The sequence below is a fragment of the Manis pentadactyla genome, chromosome 1, assembly GCF_030020395.1.
Source record: "Manis pentadactyla isolate mManPen7 chromosome 1, mManPen7.hap1, whole genome shotgun sequence".
Classification (NCBI taxonomy): domain Eukaryota; kingdom Metazoa; phylum Chordata; class Mammalia; order Pholidota; family Manidae; genus Manis; species Manis pentadactyla.
This window is the reverse complement of record NC_080019.1, coordinates 236,570,551-236,596,955: the sequence shown is the minus strand read 5'-3', so window position 1 is coordinate 236,596,955 and position 26,405 is coordinate 236,570,551. Positions and strand designations below refer to the sequence as shown.

The following is a 26,405-nucleotide window of genomic DNA, read 5'->3' as shown; positions in this document are numbered from 1 at the left end:
CAGCCAAGCCCCCAGCACCTACCTGCCCCTCAACACAACATTTAGCCATTCTTCTGTCACTACATATAAATAGCAGTGTCACACACACACAATCTACTACTAGGAAATGGCCCTGTAAAGGCAGTGCTAGCGTGCTGAAGACAAAGTACTGACTTTTGCCAGAAAGCCCCAGTTTTCAGTAAGTTAAAAGATCACTGAATTCTTCAGTTATTCTATTCTGAAACATTGTGGGCATGTATAATAAATTCCCTAAGTGGTTCGGCAAGTGTTCCAGAATTGATTTCAATAAATTCATGAATGAACTTCATCCCACACTTACAGAATCATTTAAGATCCCTTAATATTTAGTTACATCTTAAAATGTTTGGCTATGTATTTTATGGACGAAAGGATACGACAGCATTATTCTCAGATCTAGATATTCAGAACAATGCAAAAATGTACCCCTTGTAAATAAAAAGCATCTACTTGTAAAAAGATGATCTCTCACTGACTACTTACACTATCCCTCTTCTATTCATATATAGTTTCAGCTTTAAATGGGTTTGCCAATAGGAGGCAAGAAAAGAAAGCGGCGTGGAAGTGCCCAGGCTCACCGAGCTCTGGTCTAACCTGACTCCACTGGGGCTTTCAGGGAGTCACCTTCCGGGGCTGAGTTCCCTAGTGTGTAAAATTAGAGTGGCATGTGCATGTCAAAGGGTCCCTGAGGCCGATTATTCTATAAGCTACTTATAGTCCAGTTTCATCACTTAAATTAGAAATAAGTAAACAAACTGCATATAGATCTTCAGTTTGAATGTGTGACTAATATTTTATATATCAGGTACTCTCTTCAACTGGGTTCAGGTTTATTAAAAAGGCAAAAGCTTCCTGGCAAAGGCAGAAACTGAAAACAAGCTCCCCAGTGCACAGTGCCCTGCCTGAGCAAATCTGGACTGCAGCTTAAGAAACTCCACCCGGTTCTGGCTAACATCAAAGGCGACCTGACACCACTCTGCCAGAAATAAGCCTCATATTTTTTAACCAGGCACCAAGAAAACACCATTTTCAAGCCCAGCACTTTGGATGTCTGATCTTTCACTCTGACTACCTGCCTGAAGTGAAACTACCTGGTGAAAAGGGGTTTGAAAATAGGTAAACTAAGGCACAAGGAAAGGACACAACATGACAGTGGAGCACAGGACTCTGGTCTCCTGACTACCCGCTTACTATTAATAGCTATGTGCTCATAAAAAATAAGAATAGACGATGAGGTCACAAACACCTTCTCTGTTGTACGGTTTACTTTAGATCACAAACTCGGGAATTGATCAGCAAAACTAAAAATATTTTCTATGTCTATGCAGATGATATGGTATTCCCATCTCATTTAAATACACAAAAGTGTAGGCAACTTTATAAGCTCCCAGAATTCCTCTTGAAAATCTTAGGTCAGTCTTACTTATAGTCACTCACTTGGGACCCCTGCTCATTCTGTCTGCGGAGAGGGAAATCAGGGATCTAGTTTGCAAATGGCCTGCTGGTGCCTGTCCTCCCCCACCTGCCTCTCAGACCCTGCACCAAAGGTGCTGCTTCAGAGCTTTAGTGGAGGAAGGAAACTCGTGAGAAGGAAGATCTGGACAAGGTACCAAAGGAGGGAGAGGGTATGTGGGCCCAGAGGCCTGAGGAGGTAAAAGAAAGGGAGTAACACGATTCAGAAGGTACATCTGACATCTTTCTAAATACTGCCTCATGTCAACTTTAAAAGAAAGGAAGAAAGTTCCTTCTCACTAACCTGGACTAGTTCAGAAACAAAATCATCATTTACAAACATCCTTTACCTAAGGGAAATGCATTCTGAGTTCCAAATAATCAATTTAACAAATAAACACTTAACAACAATTCTTAAAGCCAAGAGGCTGCTCACAGTGCTCACCTGAATTTTCTCCATGCCTGATATCCTATCCTGCTTTTTAGGGACAGAGAGGTGAATTACAGACAAGACACAGAAACATAACATAAAAGATACATGGGCTAACATTTTCTTCTACGCTGTTTTACATGAGACGAAAATCAGAGGCCTGAAGAGCCAACACCACGCTGCTCTCCAGGCGTCAGAGCACGCGTTCCTCAGGCTTAGAAGAAACCCAGCGTCCCAGCCAGTCCCAAAGGCCACTTAGAGTCTGGCATGCTCAGCAGTATAGCCTACATCATGAAGATTTCATATCCAACATGATGTATTTGTTTTGTTTGCCTAGCAAGCTTTCATCACTAAATAGGGACTTGATTCCTCAGATTTAATGAATTTATTTCAGAAGCCTATTACTTACCAAGCTGAACCTTATTTGTCCGGACGCTGTTCTGTTTTTTAACTTACTTAACCAGAAAACCTTGATTTATATTTCAATCAAAAAGGTATTGCATTCTAAGTAAAACCAAATCTTTATTAAGGCCCTTGAGGGGAATCAGCTACCACTTCATACAGCTCACATTCGCGTAAGATCTTCAAGACTAACCTGAATTTCTCCGGCTCTTCACCAGAACCAGACTGGCAAATGGCGACATCCTGACTAACCTGAGCAGTGGCTGCAAACCTCCTGAATACTGCCTTTCCACCCCAGGGGCCTCCTGGCACGCCTCAAGGACGACAGCTGTGCTATCGGGACCTGGCAGCTGTCCAGGCGCAGCAAGGTCTGCTCGTGACCACCATCTGTCCTGTTCATCACAGGATGAGCAACAGGAGAGAGCTCTTGATTACGAGAATAGCCGAGGCCACCACCCGGCAACATTCCGATACATTTTACTTCCACATAGTTCCCGGGAGTCCCTTTTCCCACCGCTACCTTACGCAGCCCTGTCCTCTAAATACAAAAATAACTGCACACGGGCACACGTAAACCCTCGAGGCACAAGGCCGAAAAGCCTTGCTTACTTAACTTGTGTTCAGCATCTTGGACATCTGTACAGGAACCTTTCTGTCCACCTAAATTTGAATCTGTTTCTCCAAGAAGAATCCTCTACACTGGACACCTCCCACTGTCAGCCACGTGACACAGACAGCATGATGCCTAGTGAAGGCCGGCGACAGGGCCAGAACAAGGGACAGCAATGACACAGCACTTGCATTCCTGCTGCGGTTGTCCTGAGGAGCCAATCTGCAATTCATCTCAATTTTTTAAAAAGAAGCCAATCTTAATATGATTCTCAGTAATACCTAATGCCCCCAAATTTTGAAATGAGAAAGTGTTTTTTAATGTTATTATTCATCCCTCTTATTCTTCCTCAGCCTAATCAGGACAAAAAAATTCAGTTTGCTTACACCTACCCAAAAATTTTAACCACTTAAGGCTTTTTTTAAAAACACTGGTTCAAACAATCTAGGACCTAATTCCCTCACTTTAACGATGACAGAGAAGAGAACCAGAGAAAAGAGGCCATTTATAAGAGAAGATAGGGCTGAGGGTCAGGCTGAGGGCCAGAGAACCCCGAAACACAAGCAGGGCGTGACAAAATGACACAACCTTGGAGGGAGCCAAGATGGCGGCGTGAGTAGAGCAGCGGAAATCTCCTCCCAAAACAACATATATCTATGAAAATATAACAAAGACAACCCTTCCTAGAATAAAGACCAGAGGACACAGGACAATATCCAGACCACATCTGCACCTGAGAGAACCCAGCGCCTCGCGAAGGGGGTAAGATACAAGCCCCGGCCCCGCGGGAGCCGAGCGCCCCTCCCCCCAGCTCCCGGCGGGAGAAGAGCAGGCAGAGCGGGAGGGAGACGGAGCCCAGGGCTGCCGAACACCCAGCCCCCGCCATTCGGGCCAGAGTGCAGGGCGCTCGATACTAGGAAAACAGGGCAGCAAGAACAGTGAGCGGGCACTGGAGGCCGGGTGCCGGAAGACATAAGAAAAGCAAGTGACCAATTTTTTTTTTTTTTTTGCTGTTTTGTTTTGGTGAGCGCTTTTTGGAAGTCTTAAAGGGATAGGGACCCCAATACTAGGGAAACAGGGCAGCAAGACCAGTGAGCAGATGCCTGAGGCTGGCGCCGGAGAATAAAGAAAAACGAGTGGCCACTTTATTTTTTATTTAAAAAAAATTTTTTTTTTTTTTTTTTGGTGGTCGTTGTATTGTTTTGGCGGGTGCTTTTTGGAAGTCTTAAAGGGGCAGGGCGGGTCACTTAATCCAGAGGTAGGGAATCCGGGATCTCTGGGCACCCTAACCCCTGGGCTGCAGGGAGCAGGGAGGACCCTTACGGAGATAAATAGCCTCCCAGCCGCTCCCCCTCCAACGCGACTCCACCATTTTGGAGCAGCTGCCCGAGCCAGGCCACGCCCACAGCAACAGCGGAGATTAACTCCATAGCAGCCGGGCAGGAAGCAGAAGCCCTGTCTGCGCGCAGCTGCGCAGCACAAGCCACTAGAGGCCGCTGTTCTCCCAGGAGAGGAGGGCCACAAACCAACAAGGAGGGAAGTCCTTCCAGCCGTCACTCGTCCCAGTTCTGCAGACTATTCCTATCACCATGAAAAGGCAAAGCTACAGGCAGACAAAGATCACAGAGACAACACCAGAGAAGGAGACAGACCTAACCAGTCTTCCTGACAAAGAATTCAAAATAAGAATCATAAACATGCTGACAGAGATGCAGAGAAATACGCAAGAGAAATGGGATGATGAAGTCCGGAGGGAGATCACAGATGCCAGAAAGGAGATCGCAGAAATGAAACAAACTCTGGAAGGGTTTATAAGCAGAATGGATAGAATGCAAGAGGCCATTGATGGAATTGAAATCAGAGAACAGGAACGCATAGAAGCTGACATAGAGAGAGACAAAAGGATCTCCAGGAATGAAACAATATTAAGAGAACTGTGTGACCAATCAAAAAGGAACAATATCCGTATTATAGGGGTTCCAGAAGAAGAAGAGAGAGGAAAAGGGATGGAAAGTATCTTGGAAGAAATAATTGCTGAAACTTCCCCAAACTGGGGGAGGAAATAATCGAACAGACCACAGAAATACACAGAACCCCCAACAGAAAGGATCCAAGGAGGACAACACCAAGACACATAATAATTAAAATGGCAAAGATCAAGGACAAGGAAAGAGTTTTAAAGGCAGCTAGACAGAAAAAGGCCACCTATAAAGGAAAACCCATCAGGCTAACATCAGACTTCTCAACAGAAACCCTACAGGCCAGAAGAGAATGGCATGATATATTTAATGCAATGAAACGGAAGGGCCTTGAACCAAGGATACTGTATCCAGCACGACTATCATTCAAATATGACGGTGGGATTAAACAATTCCCAGACAAACAAAAGCTGAGGGAATTTGCTTCCCACAAACCACCTCTACAGAACATCTTACAGGGACTGCTCTAGATGGGAGCACTCCTAGAAAGAGCACAGCACAAAAAACCCAACATATGAAGAATCGAGGAGGAGGAACAAGAAGGGAGAGAAGAAAAGAATCTCCAGACAGTGTATATAACAGCTCAATAAGCGAGCTAAGTTAGGCAGTAAGATACTAAAGAGGCTAACCTTGAACCTTTGGTAACCACGAATTTAAAGCCGGCAATGGCAATAAGTACATATCTTTCAATAGTCACCCTAAATATTAATGGGCTGAATGCACCAATCAAAAGACACAGAGTAACAGAATGGATAAAAAAGCAAGACCCATCTATATGCTGCTTACAAGAAACTCACCTCAAACCCAAAGACATGTACAGACTAAAAGTCAAGGGATGGAAAAACATATTTCAAGCAAACAACAGTGAGAAGAAAGCAGGGGTTGCAGTACTAATATCAGACAAAATAGACTTCAAAACAAAGAAAGTAACAAGAGATAAAGAAGGACACTACATAATGATAAAGGGCTCAGTCAAACAAGAGGATATAACCATCATAAATATATATGCACCCAACACAGGAGCACCAGCATATGTGAAACAAATACTAACAGAACTAAAGGGGGATATAGACTGCAATGCATTCATTCTAGGAGACTTCAACACACCACTCACCCCAAAGGATAGATCCACCGGGCAGAAAATAAGTAAGGACACGGAAGCACTGAACAACACAGTAGAGCAGATGGGCCTAATAGACATCTACAGAACTCTACATCCAAAAGCAACAGGATATACATTCTTCTCAAGTGCACATGGAACATTCTCCAAAATAGACCATATACTAGGCCACAAAAAGAGCCTCAGAAAATTCCAAAAGATTGAAATCCTACCAACCAACTTTTCAGACCACAAAGGCATAAAACTAGAAATAAACTGTACAAAGAAAGCAAAGAGGCTCACAAACACATGGAAGCTTAACAACACGCTCCTAAATAATCAATGGATCAATGACCAAATCAAAATGGAGATCCAGCAATATATGGAAACAAATGACAACAACAACACTAAGCCCCAACTTCTGTGGGACGCAGCAAAAGCAGTCTTAAGAGGAAAGTATACAGCAATCCAAGCATATTTAAAAAAGGAAGAACAATCCCAAATGAATGGTCTAATGTCACAATTACCGAAATTGGAAAAAGAAGAACAAATGAGGCCTAAGGTCAGCAGAAGGAGGGACATAATAAATATCAGAGAAGAAATAAATAAAATTGAGAAGAATAAAACAATAGCAAAAATCAATGAAACCAAGAGCTGGTTCTTCGAGAAAATAAACAAAATAGATAAGCCTCTAGCAAGACGTATTAAGAAGAAGAGAGAGTCAACACAAATCAACAGTATCAGAAACGAGAAAGGAAAAATTACGACGGACCCCACAGAAATACAAAGAATTATTAGAGAATACTAGGAAAACCTATATGCTAACAAGCTGGGAAACCTAGGAGAAATGGACAACTTCCTAGAAAAATACAACCTTCCAGGACTGACCCAGAAAGAAACAGAAAATCTAAACAGACCAATTACCAGCAACGAAATTGAAGCGGTAATCAAAAAACTACCAAAGAACAAAACCCCCGGGCCAGATGGATTTACCTCGGAATTTTATCAGACATACAGGGAAGACATAATACCCATTCTCCTTAAAGTTTTCCAAAAAATAGAGGAGGAGGGGATACTCCCAAACTCATTCTATGAAGCTAACATCACCCTAATACCAAAACCAGGCAAAGACCCCACCAAAAAAGAAAACTACAGACCAATATCCCTGATGAACGTAGATGCAAAAATACTCAACTAAATATTAGCAAACCGAATTCAAAAATACATCAAGAGGATCATACACCATGACCAAGTGGGATTCATCCCAGGGATGCAAGGATGGTACAACATTCGAAAGTCCATCAACATCATCCACCACATCAACAAAAAGAAAGACAAAAACCACATGATTATCTCCATAGATGCTGAAAAAGCATTTGACAAAGTTCAACATCCACTCATGATAAAAACTCTCAGCAAAATGGGAATAGAGGGCAAGTACCTCAACATAATAAAGGCCATCTATGATAAACCCACAGCCAACATTATATTGAACAGCGAGAAGCTGAAAGCATTTCCTCTGAGATCGGGAAGTAGACAGGGATGCCCACTCTCCCCACTGCTATTTAACATAGTACTGGAGGTCCTAGCCACAGCAATCAGACAAAACAAAAAAATACAAGGAATCCAGATAGGTAAAGAAGAAGTTAAACTGTTGCTATTTGCAGATGACATGATACTGTACATAAAAAACCCTAAAGACTCCACCCCAAAACTACTAGAACTGATATCGGAATACAGCAAAGTTGCAGGATACAAAATCAATACACAGAAATCTGTGGCTTTCCTATACACTAACAATGAACCAACAGAAAGAGAAAACAGAAAAACAACTCCATTCACAATTGCATCAAAAAAAATAAAATACCTAGGAATAAACCTAACCAAAGAAGTGAAAGACTTATACTCTGAAAACTACAAGTCACTCTTAAGAGAAATTAAAGGGGACACTAACAGATGGAAACTCATCCCATGCTCGTGGCTAGGAAGAATTAATATTGTCAAAATGGCCATCCTGCCCAAAGCAATATACAGATTTGATGCAATCCCTATGAAACTACCAGCAACATTCTTCAATGAACTGGAACAAATAATTCAAAAATTCATATGGAAACACCAAAGACCCCGAATAGCCAAAGCAATCCTGAGAAAGAAGAATAAAGTAGGGGGGGATCTCACTCCCCAACTTCAAGCTCTACTATAAAGCCACAGTAATCAAGACAATTTGGTACTGGCACAAGAACAGAGCCACAGACCAATGGAACAGACTAGAGAATCCAGACATTAACCCAGACATATATGGTCAATTAATATTTGATAAAGGAGCCATGGACATACAATGGCAAAATGACAGTCTCTTCAACAGATGGTGCTGGCAAAACTGGACAGCTACATGTAGGAGAATGAAACTGGACCACTGTCTAACCCCATATACAAAAGTAAACTCAAAATGGATCAAAGACCTGAATGTAAGTCATGAAATCATTAAACTCTTGGAAGAAAACATGGGCAAAAACCTCTTAGACATAAACATGAGTGACCTCTTCTTGAACATATCTCGCCCGCCAAGGAAAACAACAGCAAAAATGAACAAGTGGGACTATATTAAGCTGAAAAGCTTCTGTACAGCAAAGGACACCATCAATAGAACAAAAAGGAACCCTACAGTATGGGAGAATATATTTGAAAATGACACATCCGATAAAGGCTTGACGTCCAGAATATATAAAGAGCTCACACGCCTCAACAAACAAAAAACAAATAACCCAATTAAAAAATGGGCAGAGGAACTGAACAGACAGTTCTCCAAAAAAGAAATACAGATGGCCAACAGACACATGAAAAGATGCTCCACACCCCTAATTATCAGAGAAATGCAACTTAAAACTACAATGAGGTATCACCTCACACCAGTAAGGATGGCTGCCATCCAAAAGACAAACAACAACAAATGTTGGCGAGGCTGTGGAGAAAGGGGAACCCTCCTACACTGCTGGTGGGAATGTAAGTTGGTTCAACCATTGTGGAAAGCAGTATGGAGGTACATCAAAATGCTCAAAACAGACCTACCATTTGACCCAGGAATTGCACTCCTAGGAATTTACCCTAAGAATGCAGCAATCAAGTATGAGAAAGATCAGTGCACCCCTATGTTTATCGCAGCACTATTTACAGTAGCCAAGAATTGGAAGCAACCTAAATGTCCATCGGTAGATGAATGGATAAAGAAGATGTGGTACATATACACAATGGAATACTACTCAGCCATAAGAAAAGGGCAAATCCAACCATTTGCAGCAACATGGATGGAGCTGGAGGGTATTATGCTCAGTGAAACAAGCCAAGCGGAGAAAGAGAAATACCAAATGATTTCACTTATCTGTGGAATATAAGAACAAAGGAAAAACTGAAGGAACAAAACAGCAGCAGAATCACAGAACTCAAGAATGGACTAACAGGTACCAAAGGGAAAGGGACTGGGGAGGATGGGTGGGTAGGGAGGGATAAGGGGTGGGGAGAAGTAGGGGGGTACTAAGATTAGCATGCATGGGGGGGTAGGAGAAAAGGGAGGGCTGTACAACACAGAGAAGGCAAGTAGTGATTCTACAACATTTTGCTATGCTGATGGACAGTGACTGTAAAGGGGTTTACAGGGGGGACCTGGTATAGGGGAGAGCCTAGTAAACATAATATTCATCATGTAAGTGTATATTAGTGATACAAAAAAAAAAAAAAAAAAGGGCAGTTCCTGTGTGGTAACCTCCAATGAGTTCTACACAAGGGTATAAAGGGCATATAAAAGTGTAGGCAAAGGGTCTGTTTGTGTTTATACAGAGGACCAAAGCCTAATTGGGCTACTCCGAAAATGAACTAAGATACGATATGAAAAAGAACTTCCAACATCAGCACTCTCTGGAAGACTCATGCCAGAAGATGATCAGCAAAAAACCCCAACAAAGATCCACGCACTGCTACAGCTGTAAATGCACTCATCCCACCAGCTCCTGGACTTGCCATGGGAATGAGGAAGGAGATATCTAAGCTGGCCTGTGCATACAGTAAAACAACAAATTTGACTGGATCTATACTGTTGGAACTCAACCAAGAATTTGGAGAAGTGCAAATTGTAGCACTCCAAAATCTTACAACTGCAGACTATTTACTGTTAAAAGAACATATGGGATGTGAACATTCCCCAGGAATGGGTTGTTTTAATTTGTCTGATTTCTCTTAGACTGTTCAAGTTCAGTTGGACAATATCCACCATATCATAGATGTTTTCACAAATGCCTAAGGTGCCTAACTGGTTTTCTTGGTTTCACTGGAGATGGCTGGTAATTACAGGTATGCTTTGGTTACGTAACTATACTCCTATTATGTTAATGTGTGTGCACAATTTAAGTAGTAGCTTAAAACCTATACATGCTGAAGTTACTCTACAAGAAGATATGTCAAAGAAATAATCAATCTTCCCATGTTTTCTTCATTTCTGTAGCTTTTCTTCTTCCTTCCTAATTACAACCCTTAAATAGAATTCTTGCCTCATATCAAATTTACCGAGTATCATAATTCTTCCAAGTGGTAAAGATACCTCAAGACAAATGCTAGGCATAGAAGCTACAGGGCATAAATATGCAAAGAAGTAAAAATCTAACCATTTCAAACAATAAGGCTTCTCTCTCACTTACCAACTTTACATTTCCCTGTATGGCCCTGGAAGATGACTGGTTAGCCAGAGACGGGTAAGATTCCTCAAGGGAGGAACAACCTAAGACAGGCACAGTCGCAGGGGGGTCATCAGGTGAGAAATTGGGGATCAACAGAGGTGAGGCTTAGAACCTCACCCCCGCTGTTCTGAGAGAAATCTTCTGCATACGTGGATGTTTTATTGCCCTTGTCTAGCTTGGATTAACACATAGTCTACAGGCACACACCTTATCATCTACATTTGCTCTTGTACAACACTAAACTATGTTTTCTACCTTATTCTTGTATCTACCTACCACTTCAGCATTTTATTATTAAAAATAATAATAATAAAGGGAGAAATGTGGTATCCACATATAAATCAAGTATAAAAATCAAATGAGTATTCATATTTGAACTGTTTATAGTTCATAATGCATGAGCAAAACCGAAAGTTTCTGTGATGACTGCCCTTGTACTGTTCACCATGTAACTTATTCACTATGTAAGAATTTGTTCTCCATGTAAGAACTTGTTTGTTATGCTTTAGAAGATTGGAGACTGACGAAAATTAGGCTTGGGGTGGAGTAATGATTGTGCATTGAGCATTGACTCCCCTATACAGAATTTTATTGTTGTTAACAACCATTTGATCAATAAATATGAGAGATGCCCTCACAAAAAAAAAAAAAAAAAGGACAGACTTCCAATGGTAAAATAAATAAGTAACCGGGATGTAATGTATAGCATAAGGAATATAGTCAAGATATTGTAACAGCTTGGTAGGGTGATAGCTGGAACCTAGAATTGTCATGTATATAAATGTTGAATCACTGTGTTGTGCACCTGAAACTAATGTAATGTAATACTGTGTGTCACCTACCCTTCAATAAGAAATAATTATCTTAAAAAAAAAAAAAAAAAAACACAACCTTGGAATTCTATAGTTTTCTGCTTTTATTTGACACAATGGCATCACTATACTTCAAAGTCGATTTTTTTTTTTTTTGCCCTACCTTTTCTTCTTAGAGTGTGAAGGCAGTTGGAAAAAGTCCTGAACGTCAGGAAAACATGCCAGGGTATTTAAAAGGACCCCAAATGCCTATTAAACAAAAAAATTCCAAATCCCTTGGTGTGATATCAAGGCCGCACAATCCTAGTAAGACTCAGTCCTGTGATCTACCACTGAGGTGGGGCAGGGCCACGGGACAAGCGCCATGGTTAACTTTCCCTGCCTGTGATGAAGAATGCTGACATATACACAGTACGGTGAGAACAGGAGGGACCCCATCTTAAGGCTGACACTCCATTTTAAACACAGGGGAGTTAGGAGGTAAGACTCCTAACATATTTTATGGTAATCAGACAATAACCCACCCTATCTTAAGGCGGGGCAAGCAGTCCTGACATGCTTCCAGTGTGAGGGAAACCACCATCTCAGAGAAGAACAAGATCAATACATTCCTTGTGTTAAGTTTTTCTTACAGAATTACCTAGAGGACTGACTGTACAGAGATATCATGAGACCACAAGTCAGGCCTATGTCCAACAACTCCCACCCCACCCCCCGCCCTTTGCCCCACTCTGGATAGCCTTAAATGACAGAATCCTAAGCCCTTAAGTGCACCTCCTCTCTGAGGCGGCTGGCACTCCCCTTTCAAGTGTGTACTTTTACAGTAAAGCCTTCTCTCTGCTCAACTTACTGCGTTTTGTCTGCACTCTTCCACTGGTAAGCATCTTTGTTACTTTGCTATTTCATCCTGTTTTCTAGACTTGAGCCTCCCTCTGCTCTTCCTTCCTCTTTGTTGCCTGCACGGCTGCTGCCATTCCCTTCTACTCTCACTTTAATGCATTCCTTCTTTACCTGCACTTGTCCGACCAGCTGGAGAATTCCTACTCTGTCAGAGTCAAGAACCCTCCCCCGTCCAGGCCGGGGTTTCTCCCAGAGCTTCCCCTGGTGTGCAGCGGGACCTCCCCAGACGCAGCTGCCCAGCAACACCACAACCTTGTCCCTTGTCCCTGCAGGGTCTCCACGTATTTTAGCCACGTGGGACCAGCTGCCATCTTACGGCACACCACTGACACTATCACCCACACTGCTCTCTATACTTCAAACTGTCTTCACTCCCTCGTTTCTGTCAAAATCTTGAAATCAAGGTCCATATCAATAATTGACTTTCTGTGGTTCCTTTTCGAAATCTGGCGCCAGGTTCCAAGGGAACATGTCACCTGCATCTGCTGCTCAGAGTGGCTGGAGCTGCGGTGCAGTCGGACAAACACTACAGGTCCCACGGGAGCAGGGCCACGTCTACGTGACACGCACGTCTTTCCTCTGCCAACTACCATCCACGGAAGGTGGACCACAATGACAAAACCAACAAAGCAAAAGCGCTAATCAGGCACTTCTAAAATAGTAAGGTGGAAATTAGTAAGAACCATGTCTAATTCAAAACTCATCTGAGGTGCCAAAACTACAAAAACTCTACAGAACTGGAAAAAGAATAAACAGATTCAAGGTTGAAGAGTCATCACTAATTAAGAATATACACCTCCTTTCTTCTATTTTCCAAACATGACTTGTGCCAGAACGATCATGCTGTCTGCGACCACAGACCATGTAAGCCAGGTCTCCGTGCTGGTCACCCTCATGTGAGACACACACCCACTGGTCCAAATTCAGTAAGTGGACACGGAGACAAAGAATAGCGGAGCGAGGCTTTAATGACGGTCTTGCCGGGTGTCTGGTGGGCAGGCACACCTGGGGAGTTTGGCGCCAATAATTTATCTCCTAGTACATGAGTCCCTCCCCTGGTTCCTCATTGGCTGAGTACTACAGGGTTCACATTCTTTTCCGGACGTCGCCTAAGGCAGTTATATCTTTCCTTTACATTCGTCTTAATCTTATTGGTAGGTTTAAAAAACCCAAACAGGTATCGCCAGGCCCTTATCAATTCCCCCTCCCCCACCCTCAGCCCGAGCAGCTTCCTCCACGTGGCCCTTTGTTAATACCTTACTGTTAAAATGTTTAAACATCCTAGTGGGAGTAAATCACATTTAGGCTTTAAACTCTTTCCTAACAGTTCCCCCCTCTTTTTATCTAAGAATTCCTGATTTTATTCCCAGTAATGTATTTTAATTTACACTTGGTCCTTTCTCAAATTTCTCTAATAGCTTTTCACTCTCTTCCTCATAGTTCAAATTTTTTTTTAGTAAGATTATTTTGGGTGTAGGTCATAGGTACCTGCTTGTTTATGGCTGCCTTTATAAGCTTTTGAGCCAAGCCTCTCACACAAGGGGTGATACAGCATCTACAGCAGTTAAGTCTCACAACTATAACGAGGGATGTTAAAACAGAGGCAACTATACCTTTCTATTTTCCAAACCATTTTTCCAACCAGTCTATAAAAGGGTCACTGGTGCCAGTTTTCAGCTAATTCATTAGCTAAAGTGGTGCCTTATAATGATCTACAACTTCTATGAAAACACTTTTTTTCATTGGGTGTGGAGAGAAATGCCAGGGTAAATGGAATGGCCAATTGGACTAAAGCACAAGTCCTAGTCCAGGTGGGTGGCAACAAGTAGCACAGGTTCCCCTTTCCCTAGTACCACCAAACATCCACTTGGGGGATGCATAATTTCGAGAAGTTGCCCTCTTTAGAGACATTTAGGACATGGGTACAAGTCAGTAATTCTCCACAGGAGTTTTGAAACCTTCCCCTTGCCTAGATAGGCATGAGAGGTGATTCATCTTCCCTATGGAAAAAGAGGGGATTGCCCTTGGCTCTGACTTCTTTAGTGCATGAAAGAGTAAAGACAAGCCCTTGCAAGTCTCATTTCCCCAAGCGTCCTTGTCCTGGTACATGGCTAACATACAGTTCATCTCAGTGGGGTCTGTGTCCCAGCACAGAGGGAATGGGACCACCTGCACCTGTGGCCATCCAGCAGCACATGCATAACAATCGCTTTTATTCAAAGCGAGTACTGAAAATTTAACCCACTGTACCCAGACATTGGTGTCTCCATAACTTGTCTCATTTCAAGAGTCTGTTTTAGGGTCTTTTATCTGTTACAGTAAACTAGTCTAGGGTCATTTTGGAGAAGCTCTGGCTCAATATTTCCCTCATAATTGGGGGTGGCCACTATGGGTGAAGTCTTGCAGTCTTGCCTTTGATTAAATTAAGACCAAACTTTCCCATAGTATCTACTCCAATGACATCTGCACCGGGTCCGTCTTGAGGTTTATGTATACTTAATAAAAGGGGTTTACACTGTCTATCCTGGCAATTGTCAGGAGGAATTCTTTTAGCGAAGTGGAGCTTTATTTTTAAAGGTTTTTCTACTGCATGAGGGGCTGTCCACCCTTGAAACTGGGCAGTCCACCAAACACTGCTCCACCTTGGACATGGGGCCTACTTGCCTTTTTTTATTCTATTAAGATTTGTCCATTCAGGACAGAGATACTTATTATCTCCAGAAAGCTGTCTTTGGTCATTTAGTTCACCACAAGAGAGAACCTGACAAGCATCAAACCTAATGGTTTGGGGCTTGATGTTTTAGTAATATTGATTACCAGTTTGACAGGACAACCAGGAGTTCCTTCCCATTCTAGGGCTTCCTGCGACTTGCCTGTGAAATACAGAGTTAGAAGGATAAAAGTTAACATTCTTAGGTTCTTTTTAGTTTCAGCCTTAAGGGTTGGTTCGCCACCTGGGACACCTGCCAATTCTGTTTTGTCCCCAGATCCCCCAGTCAGTTTCTTTGGTGTAATGAGTCCAACCCTTTCCAGCCGCCCTCACTGCAGTCTCCACGGTCAGGAGCACTGGTAGGGGCCTTCCCAGCTGGGCTGGAGTCCATCTTCTTTCCAGGATTTTACTAACACCAGGTCTCTAGGCTGGAAGCAGTGAGTGAAGAACTCAAGCGGGGGAGTCTGGGTGAGGAGTCCTTTCAGCTTGAGAGAAGGTAAGTTAGAAGACATGGCCAGCACATATTCCATCTTTTTCAAGTAAACTTGCTTCATATTTTAAAATTTGAGAATCTATTAGCCAGCGCCCAGCCCACTGATTAAGTAAGCATGACCCAAACCTGGTGAGGAGTACTGACCATGAGGGTTCCTCCGAGTTAATTTCCTGCCCTCTTCCACCAGTAAGGACATGGCTGCGATGGCCTGAACGCATTCAGTCCATCCTCAAGAGACAGGGTCCAATAGTTTAGACATAAAGGCCACTGGTTGTTTCTTTCCTCCCCAGGCTTGGGTCAAAACCCTACAGAGAACCTTGTTCAACACTAACAAACTAGTGAAACGGCTTCTCTAATGATGGGAGTGCCAGGACTGGGGTGGTGACTAAGGATTGCTTTCAGTTTCTCTAGAATTTGCAGTTCCCCTGGGGTCCATTGGAGAGGGTCTGGCTCTCCCTCTAACAATTTGAAATACAAGCTTCTAGCCTCTCTTCTAACACTTTTGAGCTTCTCTCAGTAATTCTTCTCTATGTTTTTCATTCCATCCATCTAAATTCTGTAATTTCTTAGATATATCTGGCCAATTTTTGGTTACAAAATTGACTTTTAAATGATCCTGTCCTACCTGAGCTTCTGGGTCAAGTTCTGAATATTTTCTCATCTGGTCCCTGAGTCTCTATGAAAATGCAGTTGGGGTTTCTTCCTTTTCTCATTGGACTTCAAACACCTTAGAAACATTTTGAGATCTTGGGGCCAATTCCCTAATTCCCTTTATAATTAGCCCTCGAAGATCTTGCATTTTAATTCTGTCTCCTAGATTATTATCCCATCTAGGATCTACACTTGGGAACTTTTGTTCCGCTGACTGGACACCCTGGCCTGGTTGGTGTTCTTGTTCCCAAATGGACACAGCAGCTCTCCTGATCCCCCCCCTCACCACCAGGGAATGGGATATTCACGATGGACATCAGTTCAACCTAAGTATATATATTAGGTCCCAGGAATTGATTTAGTTGGCCCACTAGGCCAAGGGGATCTTCTAGCAATGCTTAAAATTTCTCACCTCAGTACCCATGAGGGGAGCATTAACACATTTCCCCTTGTCCTAGTGGGACCTCTCTCAATGGAAACGTCTTGGGATTCCTGGTGGACTCCCCAGAAGGCAAGGGGAAACTCTAAGTCCTTCTTACATTGTTAAGTCTGGGGAGAGGAAATCCTGGGGCAAAATGCCTCTAAAAACTGAAATCAAAGGGAGAAATAAAGTTTAAAATCTATTTACTACTCACAAGCTGCAGTCTGGGGCCGTTTCTCTTTCAGGCTCTAGCATCAGCCAAAAACCGGCCCATCCCCTCACCTCTCAGGTACAGATATGCCCTCTGTTGCCCAGGTAATTACCCATTGATATGGAGATGAATCTCTCCACCCCTGAGCAAATGCACTAAAGCCATACTTCTTTCCACCTCTGAATGCTTGTTGATATGAGATATGAGTGGGGTGGAAAGAGAAAAAGGCCAGGAAAGTCTACTAAAAAGACCCAGAGTTAATTAATTAAAGCTCAAAAAGACAGGAGCAACTTGGCCTGGAATGTTTGAATATTCCTCAGATAAAGGAGAGGGTTCCTCAGATAAAGGAGAGGGTCCCTCAGCATAGCCTGTCTTTATTATGTTAATCATACAGGCCCAGCCTCTTCTATTCTCTTTTTTTTTAACTTTACCTATATGCTATTTTTTTTCTTTCTAAACTCAGATAGTCTGCAACCCAGGCAATCAATTCAGCATGCAGGCGCAGCCATAAACATAGCAAAAGGCAGGAAGGATTCCACCCCAAAGATTGCATTTTAATACCCAGGAGGTCAAGAAGCAAGACCCTCAACTTACTCATTAGCAAACAGACAATAACTCTGCCCCCCTTGGAAGAAGGGCAGCCAGTCCTGATTAAGCTCCCAAACCAGGAAGCTGCCATCCTGGGAGGGGACTAAAAGCAGTAAATTTCTTGTGTTAAGTTAATTTTGTAGAATTACTCAGAGGACTGATAAGAAATATAATGTCTCATCAAAGATACCTGAGACCACCTAACACAAGTCTACACCTCCAGGTGCCGGCCACACTCCCAAAGAATCCTTAAAGAGGGAACCCCCAACCCCTGGGGCACTCCTCTCTCTGCGGCCACCAGCACCTTTTTAACTTAAAATTTTCTCTCTCCAACCTCCCAGGGTGCCCCTCCCTCCTGACGCGGCCTCACTTTCTCTCTCCCCAGTAACTCCAAACAAAACTGTCACTCCGCCTCACCACTGTGTCCCCGCCTCTCAACTCTCCGCATCAGCTGCGGTGGGAAAAGGGACTGAGGAAAACACACAACGCTCTCCCAACAGCAGGCTTGTCCTGGGAGGTCTCCTGTAGTTCCTCTCTAGCTTTCCCTTCCCTGGTGTTGAGGGGAAATAGGGGAAGTGCCCTTGGTAACCAACAGATTCCTCCGGTGAACTGGAGGCTTTATTACCATCAAAAAAATAACTCAAACCTGGCAAAGCCAGTTTTCATCTGATCTAACTTTAATCCAAACAAAACAGCAAAATTTGATCTTCTGTTTGTCCTTAAGCCGGTACAGGAGGGGTCCCCCCAGTACCAGAACCTTCACCCCAGCAGGCTATCTGGGGGGAATTCCAAGGGAGCTCATGTGGTTCCCTTTCCCTGCTTCCCTAGGCCTAGAATTTGTACTTCCCATCCTTCAAGAGGTCCCTGTATCTGAGATCCCTGTGTACTCAACCCCCCATAATGGAAGTTTCTTGCACACACCCCTATATTACACGTCTCAGCCACACACACTTGACCTCTGAAAAATGCCCAACCACCAAGGCAGTACTTATAGCCCAATTTTCCCACCTTGGCTCGTGCACGAGGTTGCCTGGTTGCCACGGTGCCTGCATTTTCTCCCCTGCGTCGGTCACGCTGTCTCTGCACAACAGTCTCAGGTCTCCCCTCAGCTTCCGTGCGACGGTGAGACCGCCAGACACAGCGGGCCGCCCAAAGCCGGGCGGGACGCGTCTTCCCACTCCGCTTGGGCCCCCACCTCATACAGGCAAGAGGATCCCTGACGAGCCCCCACATTGTGAGAAACACACACACTGGTCCAAATTCAATAAGTGGACACGGAGACAGAGAGAATAGCGGAGCGAGGCTTCAATGACGGTCTTGCCGGGTGTCTGGTGGGCAGGCACACCTGGGGAGTTTTTCGCCAATAATTTATCTCCTAGTGCGCGAGTCCCTCCCCTGGCTCCTCATTGGCTGAGTACTACAGGGTTCACATTCTTTCCCGGACGTCGCCTAAGGCAGTTATATCTTTCCTTTACATTTGTCTTAATATTATTGGTAGCTTTAAAAAACTCAAACAGGTATCGCCAGGCCCTTATCAGTTCCCCCACCCCCACCCTCAGCCCGAGCAGCTTCCACCACGTGGCCCTTTGTTAATACCTTACTGTTAAAATGTTTAAACATCCCAGTGGGAGTAAATCACACTTAGGTTTTATACTCTTTCCTAACACTCAGAACCCGGCAGGGCAACAGCAGCTGTGTTTAGGGGAGCACAGCGTGACGCAAGGTGACAAAGGCAGTCTGCTGTTCAAGGGATAACTACCAGCATCATGCTATCAAGCAAGTACTTAAACTTCTATAATTATTGAAACGGTAAGTCTCCATAGCATCTGCTCACATGTATGTCAAGGAGTGACGTACACACCATGTAATTTCTAGTGCTGGGAAGCTGATGACGGGAGGAGCATCCACACTGGGTCAGCTCTTGGTGTTCGAGAACCATTTTACATAAGAAAAACCTCCCATCAAGCAAACTGAAGTTTCTCTCTGATGTGCAGAGCCATAGTATGCCCTGTGAGCGAAAGTCAAGGAAAATGGAAGGTACAAATAAGAGACAGGGATTTGTGCTGGTGAGTCCATTAATTATTTATTTATAATGCGTGCCTCTTCCCAGGCCCCCTTGGACTCCTGAGTTCCTAGATGGAAAGGACGGCTCCTAGTGTAACAAAGTGACACCCCGCAGGCTCTCGCCAGGTGCACACCCATCCTTCGGGGTGCGCTCTGTTCCCTGTCATGACCCCAGCCTTCCACAGCTGAGCTGCCGTCTGCAGGCTGGACGGGCCCCCTGGCTCTTCCACTGCTGGTCTGAGGCACAGGCGCTTAGCTCTTCTGAGCAGGAAGGAGGAAAGCATCAATGCTACAGGAGTACTTAGCAGGCATTTCGTAGAACGACCTTAGTGGGGATAAATGCCTTACCTTTAACATGAAAGTACCTTTAAAGAGGGGGAAGAAAGCCTAGAAATAAAAATAATAATACTGTTAAGTGAAAACTGAACAAAGTGAAAAACCAAAGGAATCTTCCAAGTTACTACATAACTTTTAACATTTTACCTGAAATACAAGAAAACACCTGAGTTAAAAGTGAAAAGCCACTGGATCAGAATTGTTCAGGGACAGAGTTGGATGATTTCAGTTTTTAAGAGTAGATTCTGAAGGGCACCCACGATTGGGAGCTACTGAATTAGGCAACAATCTACTTAATACATTAAAGATAAAGTTCACTGAACTGTAACATAAAACAGGATTTGTAAAACTTAACACTAGAGAGATCAAGTTCTCCGATGTAATGAGGGTAGGTGTTTTAGGTCCAGTTTCCCAGAAGCAGAGCCTGAGAAAGAAATTCTTACATGTGACTTACTGAGGGACGGCCCACAGGAGAAAGCTGCACAGCACAGCACAGCACAAAGGCAGGCGCACCTTGAGTAGCAGCCAGCTTTTTGTGACCCTCACCACGCAGTCTCAGGGTGAGTGCCCTGTGAAGGGGAGGGCCCTGCCTCCCCCAGCATCTCCAGGGAGGTGGCTCCCATCTGCTGCAGCCAAGGAGCTGGAGGCGGTCAGTGCAATGGCTGGGCAGGGCACCTAGACAGGGCACCAGCGGCAGCTACCACAGAAGAGTCAACTAAGCGTACCATAAAAGGGTGTACTCTCTCAGGCTAGTGTATAAATATCAAGCAAAAGAGACTCTAAGCAAAAAGTCATTAGTAGAAATAAAGTGACAAGAACTTTTAAGTCACTAACATTTCTCAATATTAAGTATTAAACTTGCATGTACCTAACAACACAGCTATTTAAAATACATAAAACCAAGGTAATGAGGAGAAACAGTGAGTCCACCTTCAGAGGGGGTATCATAGCACGCAACTCAGTGACTGAGCCACCACGCAGACAGACATCAGCAAGTCTGTACAAGCTTTCAACAACTATACAAGTTTCAGCTAATGGGCTACAGAGAACACTGGGTAAGATGCTTTCTCTTCCAGAACACAGGGAATATTTCACTTTTTTAAAATGTATACTAAGACATAAAGCATCTTTTATGTGGACATAAACCGCATTCATGAAACTTAAGTTAGAAATAAAAATGTGAGAGAATTTTTTAAATTTTACTAGGAAATTTTAAAACATTACAAATAGCGCATGAGTTAAAACCACAATAGAAATGAAAAAATACTTAGAACTGAATAACAGAAATATTATATATACCAAAGCTTGTGGACTATCCTTAAAGAAGGAACTTAAGGAAAGTCTCCAGCTTACATGCTTCATTGAGGAAAAGAAGGAGCATATAAATTAGTTAAGCATCCATCTTAAGGATTACATAAAAATAAATCTGAAGAGAACCAAAGGAAGAAAATAAAATCATGACAAAAATAAAGCACAAAGAAACAAAAGAGATCAACAAACCAGAAGTCCTCTTCAAGGACTAAATACAGTTAACAAACCTCTGGTGAGACTGACCAAAAAAGAAAGGCACAATGAACAATTTTAGGAAGGAAAAGAAAATAATGCTACAAAAGCAGCAGAGGACAAAGACAGAAACAGCTTTGCCAACAAATATAAAACTCAGATGAAAAAGACTAATGCCTAACAGAGCACATATTACAAAACCTGATCCAAAATACTGTAATAGAAAAACCTAAGTAGTCCCAAATTAAAGAAATTAAAATGATATTTTTAAGTCTTCTAAATACATACACACAGCCAAGGGTTTTATAGGAGTTCCAACAAACATTCGAGGTGCAGATAACTCTGATCTGACACAAGCTCAAGAAAACAGACAAAGAATTCTCTGTAACTCACTTGATGAGGCTAATGAAAGTATAATGTAGTGGTTACAGGCCCAGATTCACACCAGACTGCCAAAGGCTCAAACCTGCCGCTGAGCATCATGTAATCTTGGGCAAGTTTCTTAAACAACCTCTTTGCTTCAGGCTCCCCACAGGCAGGTTGGGGATAACAGTACTGTTTGCTTCTGGATCTGTTCATATACAAAACGATTAAGACAGAGCTTGGAACACTGTATGTGCATACACCCTGTCTCAGCATTGACATTACAGTGTGAAAGCTTTGCCTGTATGTAAATAAATGTGTCTGGATGACACTAAAACTTTATTTATGAACATTGAAATTTGAATTTCATATGTTCACCTGTCATGAAATATTTTTCTCCTTTTGATTTTGTCATTATTTTAAAATGTAGAAATTATTCTTAGCTCACAGATTATACAGAAAATTGGCAGTAAGCTGTATTTCACCTGTGAGCCATAATTTGCTGATCCATGACTTAAATGAAAAAATCCTAAAATAAATATTAGCAAACCAAATGTAGTAATGTAAAAAAGATACATTTTGAACCAGGCTGGCTAAACAGACATTAGGAGAACCTATCATGGCACCACTGCAACAGATTAAGGAGGGAAACTAAAAATCCCCTCTCAACAGAATCAAACAGCCTCTGGAAAAAAGACAGTGAATTAGGATGGGCGCATCCTTTCACGGACAAAGGGTATCCACCAAAACCAAAAGAGACAAACAAAAAACAAAGAAAAAACTCAAAAAACCAAAACCACCCACAAGCGTCATCCTCTTGAGACAAAAGAGAAGTAACCACATCCTCCACTACTGCCACTGCAGACCACCACTGCTCGGCAAGTGGGGGCAAAGGAGCGCATGAGAGTCACGGAAGATAGTAACAACACTGTCATTATCTGCGAGAAACAGACAGAAAATAAACTATCAGAATTAGTAAATGATGTTAGCAAGATAGTAAACTCCAGGTAAGTTTGTAAAACCCACTTGTATTTCCACATACTGGCAAAAACACTGGAAAAACAGGTTTTTTTTAAATATCACTTAAATGGTTATTTTCAAAAATACCTAGGAATAACTTTAATGAGAGATATATTCATGACCACTACACAGAAAACAAACTTTAAAAAATGAGAGAAATTAAAGACTTAAAAAAATGGCAGGAATATATCATGATTACATACTATGCACTGGGAAGGCTCAGTATTTCAAAGATGCAGATTATCTCCAAGCTATCCTACAGACTGAACACTTCCGAACAAAATTCCAGTAGGTTTTTTTCTTTTTATTCTGAAACGAAAACCCGATTCCAAATCTTATATGACAATACAAAGAGCCAAGAATAGCAAAGACAAGCTTAGAGAACAAACCTAGGCAACCCCAAGCTACAGGGAACCACGGCTAACTGCAGCAGTGGGCATATGGCATTGCCGAGAGCAAATGACCTACAAACAGGTCAAGGTCACACGTTTCAACTGATATGTATAAAGTAATGAAGACACTGTGGAGTTGACACAATCACCAAGAAAGAGACCAATACGAGAGACAAGTTTCAAAACAGAACCACTATGGAGGACACTTGCTGTGTGACAAAGGCGACCCTGCCGAGCAGCAGGGGGAGAACGTCCTCAATGAACGGTACTGGCCAACTGGACATGCAATTATGAGAGAACGTACTGTGAGCGCTACCTCACACGACACACAAGAATCAGTCCAGGCAGACAGCAGGCCTAAGTGTAAAAAATAAAACAACAGAGCTTCTAGAAGATAATATGGAGAACATCTCTATGATCACGGAATGAGCAAAGATTTCTTGAACAGGTCACATGGATCACTCTCCATAAAGGGTGAAAAATGATAAATTGGACTATATTAAAAGTAAGAATTTACATGCATCTAAATATGCCATTAGGAGAGTGAAAAGCAAACCATGGGACTGAAGAAGGTATCTGCAATACATAAAAACAAAGAACTCATTTAAGGGATATGTAAAGATCTCTTACAAATAAAAAACAAAATAGCCACCTCTTATAGGAGACTATCCAAAATAGCCAATAAACATATGAAGAAGTACTTACTTTTACTAATCATCAAAGAAAGGTAAATTAAAACTACACCGAGTTCCAATAAATACCTCCCAGAACTGCTAAAATGAAAAAGACAAGACAGTTACCAAGTGTCAGGAAGGCTGAGCAGCAATCGACCTCTTGTACACTGCTACAGATTAATACCATCATTTTAGACTGTATTTATAAGGCAGAACTTGTACGCACCTTTAGACCCAGGCTTTCCAATTCTAACTATATACCTTAGATAGACTCTAACATCCATGTACAAGAATGTCAGAGCAGCATTATTCATATTAGTAAGAATCTGGAAATAACCAAATGCACATCAACAGAAAACAGATTAGATTTTGTATTAATATAATGAAATCCATACAGCATTGAAAATCAATTAACTACAGATAGACACATCAACACAGATGAATTTCAGAAACTGTGCTAAAGTAGTCATATACTTCTACTCTAACTATCAAACACAAGGAAAGGCACCAAACTGGGAACAGTGATAGTCCTGGGTGGGGGCAGGTAGAAACATTCAATAAGGCAGGTGCAAACAATGGGCTTAGGAAAGTCCAATTTTTTTAAGCTGGGAGTGGACTGATATTTATTTTTTATTATTTCTAAAATTTTGCATATATATTTTACATACAAAATGTATATACAACATATCATATCAAAAAGGGGTTGGGGGAGATAAGGATGATGCAAGGAGAAGGAAGACAGGGATGGGAGAAGGAAAGGAGAAAAGTAAAAAGAAAATTCCCAAAGCAGTACCTTCCAAGTTATGAGAAACAGACTGGCTTCTGAGTTCTAAAAGCAACACTGGATACTGGGAATGCAATAAAGCAATGCAGTCATAACACTAATTATTTTGAACCTAGACTTTTATACCCAATAATCTATCAAATGAGAACCAAAATGAGAATTTCAAACATCCAATGAATTCAAAAAGTTCAGATACCCTTCCTGAAAATATACTTTCAGCAAAGACTCCAAAAAATGAAAAACGAACACAGCATCCTATGGAAGCCACAGTATCCGTAATAGTACAACTAACCTACAAGAGAAATAAAAAAGATCCCAGGATGATGGCAAGGCACCAGATCTAGAAGCAACTCTGTTCAAAATTAACAAACAGTGTAATTTTTAAAAGCTGAATAACCTCAGATAAGTGATGTAATGCAGATGGCATGTATTTTTCTGCCAATTTAAAAAAAGGCAATTAAAAATGGGGCGGGGGTAGTTACTTGAAGCAGAACTACACAAGAAAGTATTGACTCAAATACAATGCAAACTGAGTGGTGGCATTATTTTGGGCTGATCATGTATTTTAAGAACAGAATGCATATAGCAATTAGGCTTAGAACATTCTCATCAGATTTTCTAACACAGGATGAGATCCATGAGGAATGATGTTTTGTACCAAAAGGGTATATACAATATATCACAGAAAGAAGAGTCCCAGGGAAGGGGAGGACAGGGATAACTCCAAAACAGCAGCCGAAATCAACTGAAAGGCTTTTGCTGACTCTGCAAGTTTCATCCTAAGTGGGCAGAAGGCAAAAGAGAACTTTGCCTCCTCCCTGGAATGTGCCTCTCTATTGGTCTGCAAATCGGCATGCGCTGACCTTTAGAAGACAGTGTGAGGTTTGTTTGCTTTCCCTCTGCTGTGGGCTGACACACTGCACATGGGTGAACAATGACCTGGTGGCTCTGATGTTGGCTATGTTCAATATTCTACTATATTTCTTGAACAAGCAGTGAGATTTTGCCACAGATGCATTTCTAATCCTTCAAAAATAAGAAGGCATAATGAGATAAAAGAGAATACAATTACAAAAGAAAATAATATGATATAACCATCTTGGGAGGAAACACCTCCTAAATATAGCACGCACCAAAGGGTTTACAAAATAAAATTACAAAGACTTCCAACTACATTTCTTACAAGAAATTTGGAAGTAAATTCTGAGTAATAAAAGGTACAGAAAGTAACAGGCAACAGGAGAAAAACTCTGGTGACGAGCACAGAATCAAAGGAGGCATGACCCAATGGGACCGCGGCAGAGAGGTCGCTCGATGCTCACCAGCCCTTCCTTGGGGCTGCGGGAGGCCGTGGCCCCTGCCTCCTTGGAATTTACAAGGTCTACCTCCTGGAGACCATCTGACTGGATTCTAGTCAATGGAAGGCCGGCTGAAGTATGAACTTCACCACAAAGCACTTCATGAGGTCCTCCTAAGGAGCTGGTGCTTTTTGCTGTCAACCAAATGAATACAAAGTGGGCTCCAAGACACTGGGTAGAAGGAGCTGAAATTCTCTAATCAACATATGAAGCAAGAAGTAAGCCTCTCCTGGGATGAGCCATTGAAATGCTAGACATGTTGAAGCAGAAGATCATCAGCTACCCTAGCTCATACCAGCCCAGAGTCCTCACACCCAACACCCTCATTTTACAAATAAAGAAATGGATAAACAAAGACACTTTCTAAAAATTATACTAGTTGGTAGAAGAACCAGTTCTCCTAATTTT

The 26,405-nt window shown here is 42.4% G+C and overlaps 2 protein-coding genes across 10 annotated transcripts in view; both read right to left on the bottom strand.

Moving 5' to 3' along the window:
- Positions 1-26,405, bottom strand: part of MAP4 (microtubule associated protein 4) — a 182,089-nt gene that overhangs the window by 105,118 nt on the left and 50,566 nt on the right. Inside the window, exon 1 of one of the 7 annotated variants that reach the window (XM_036877692.2) lies at positions 2,912-2,965. The exons of 4 other annotated variants lie outside the window; for them this stretch is intronic. The gene's annotated coding sequence lies outside the window, so the exon portion shown is untranslated. Of the gene's footprint in view, positions 1-2,495; positions 2,628-2,911; positions 2,966-26,405 lie in introns of those variants that run through there. 2 more of the 7 variants (XM_057488139.1, XM_036877678.2) reach the window with 2 other exon arrangements.
- The window catches only part of LOC118908390 (collagen alpha-1(I) chain-like), a 57,783-nt gene continuing 50,938 nt past the window's right edge, over positions 19,561-26,405 (bottom strand). The window contains exons 1-2 of one of the 3 annotated variants that reach the window (XR_005023175.2): positions 21,800-25,291; positions 19,561-19,954 (exon numbers count right to left, since the gene is read on the bottom strand). The gene's annotated coding sequence lies outside the window, so the exon portion shown is untranslated. Of the gene's footprint in view, positions 19,955-21,799; positions 25,292-26,405 lie in introns of those variants that run through there. The other 2 variants (XM_057488178.1, XM_057488176.1) reach the window with 2 other exon arrangements.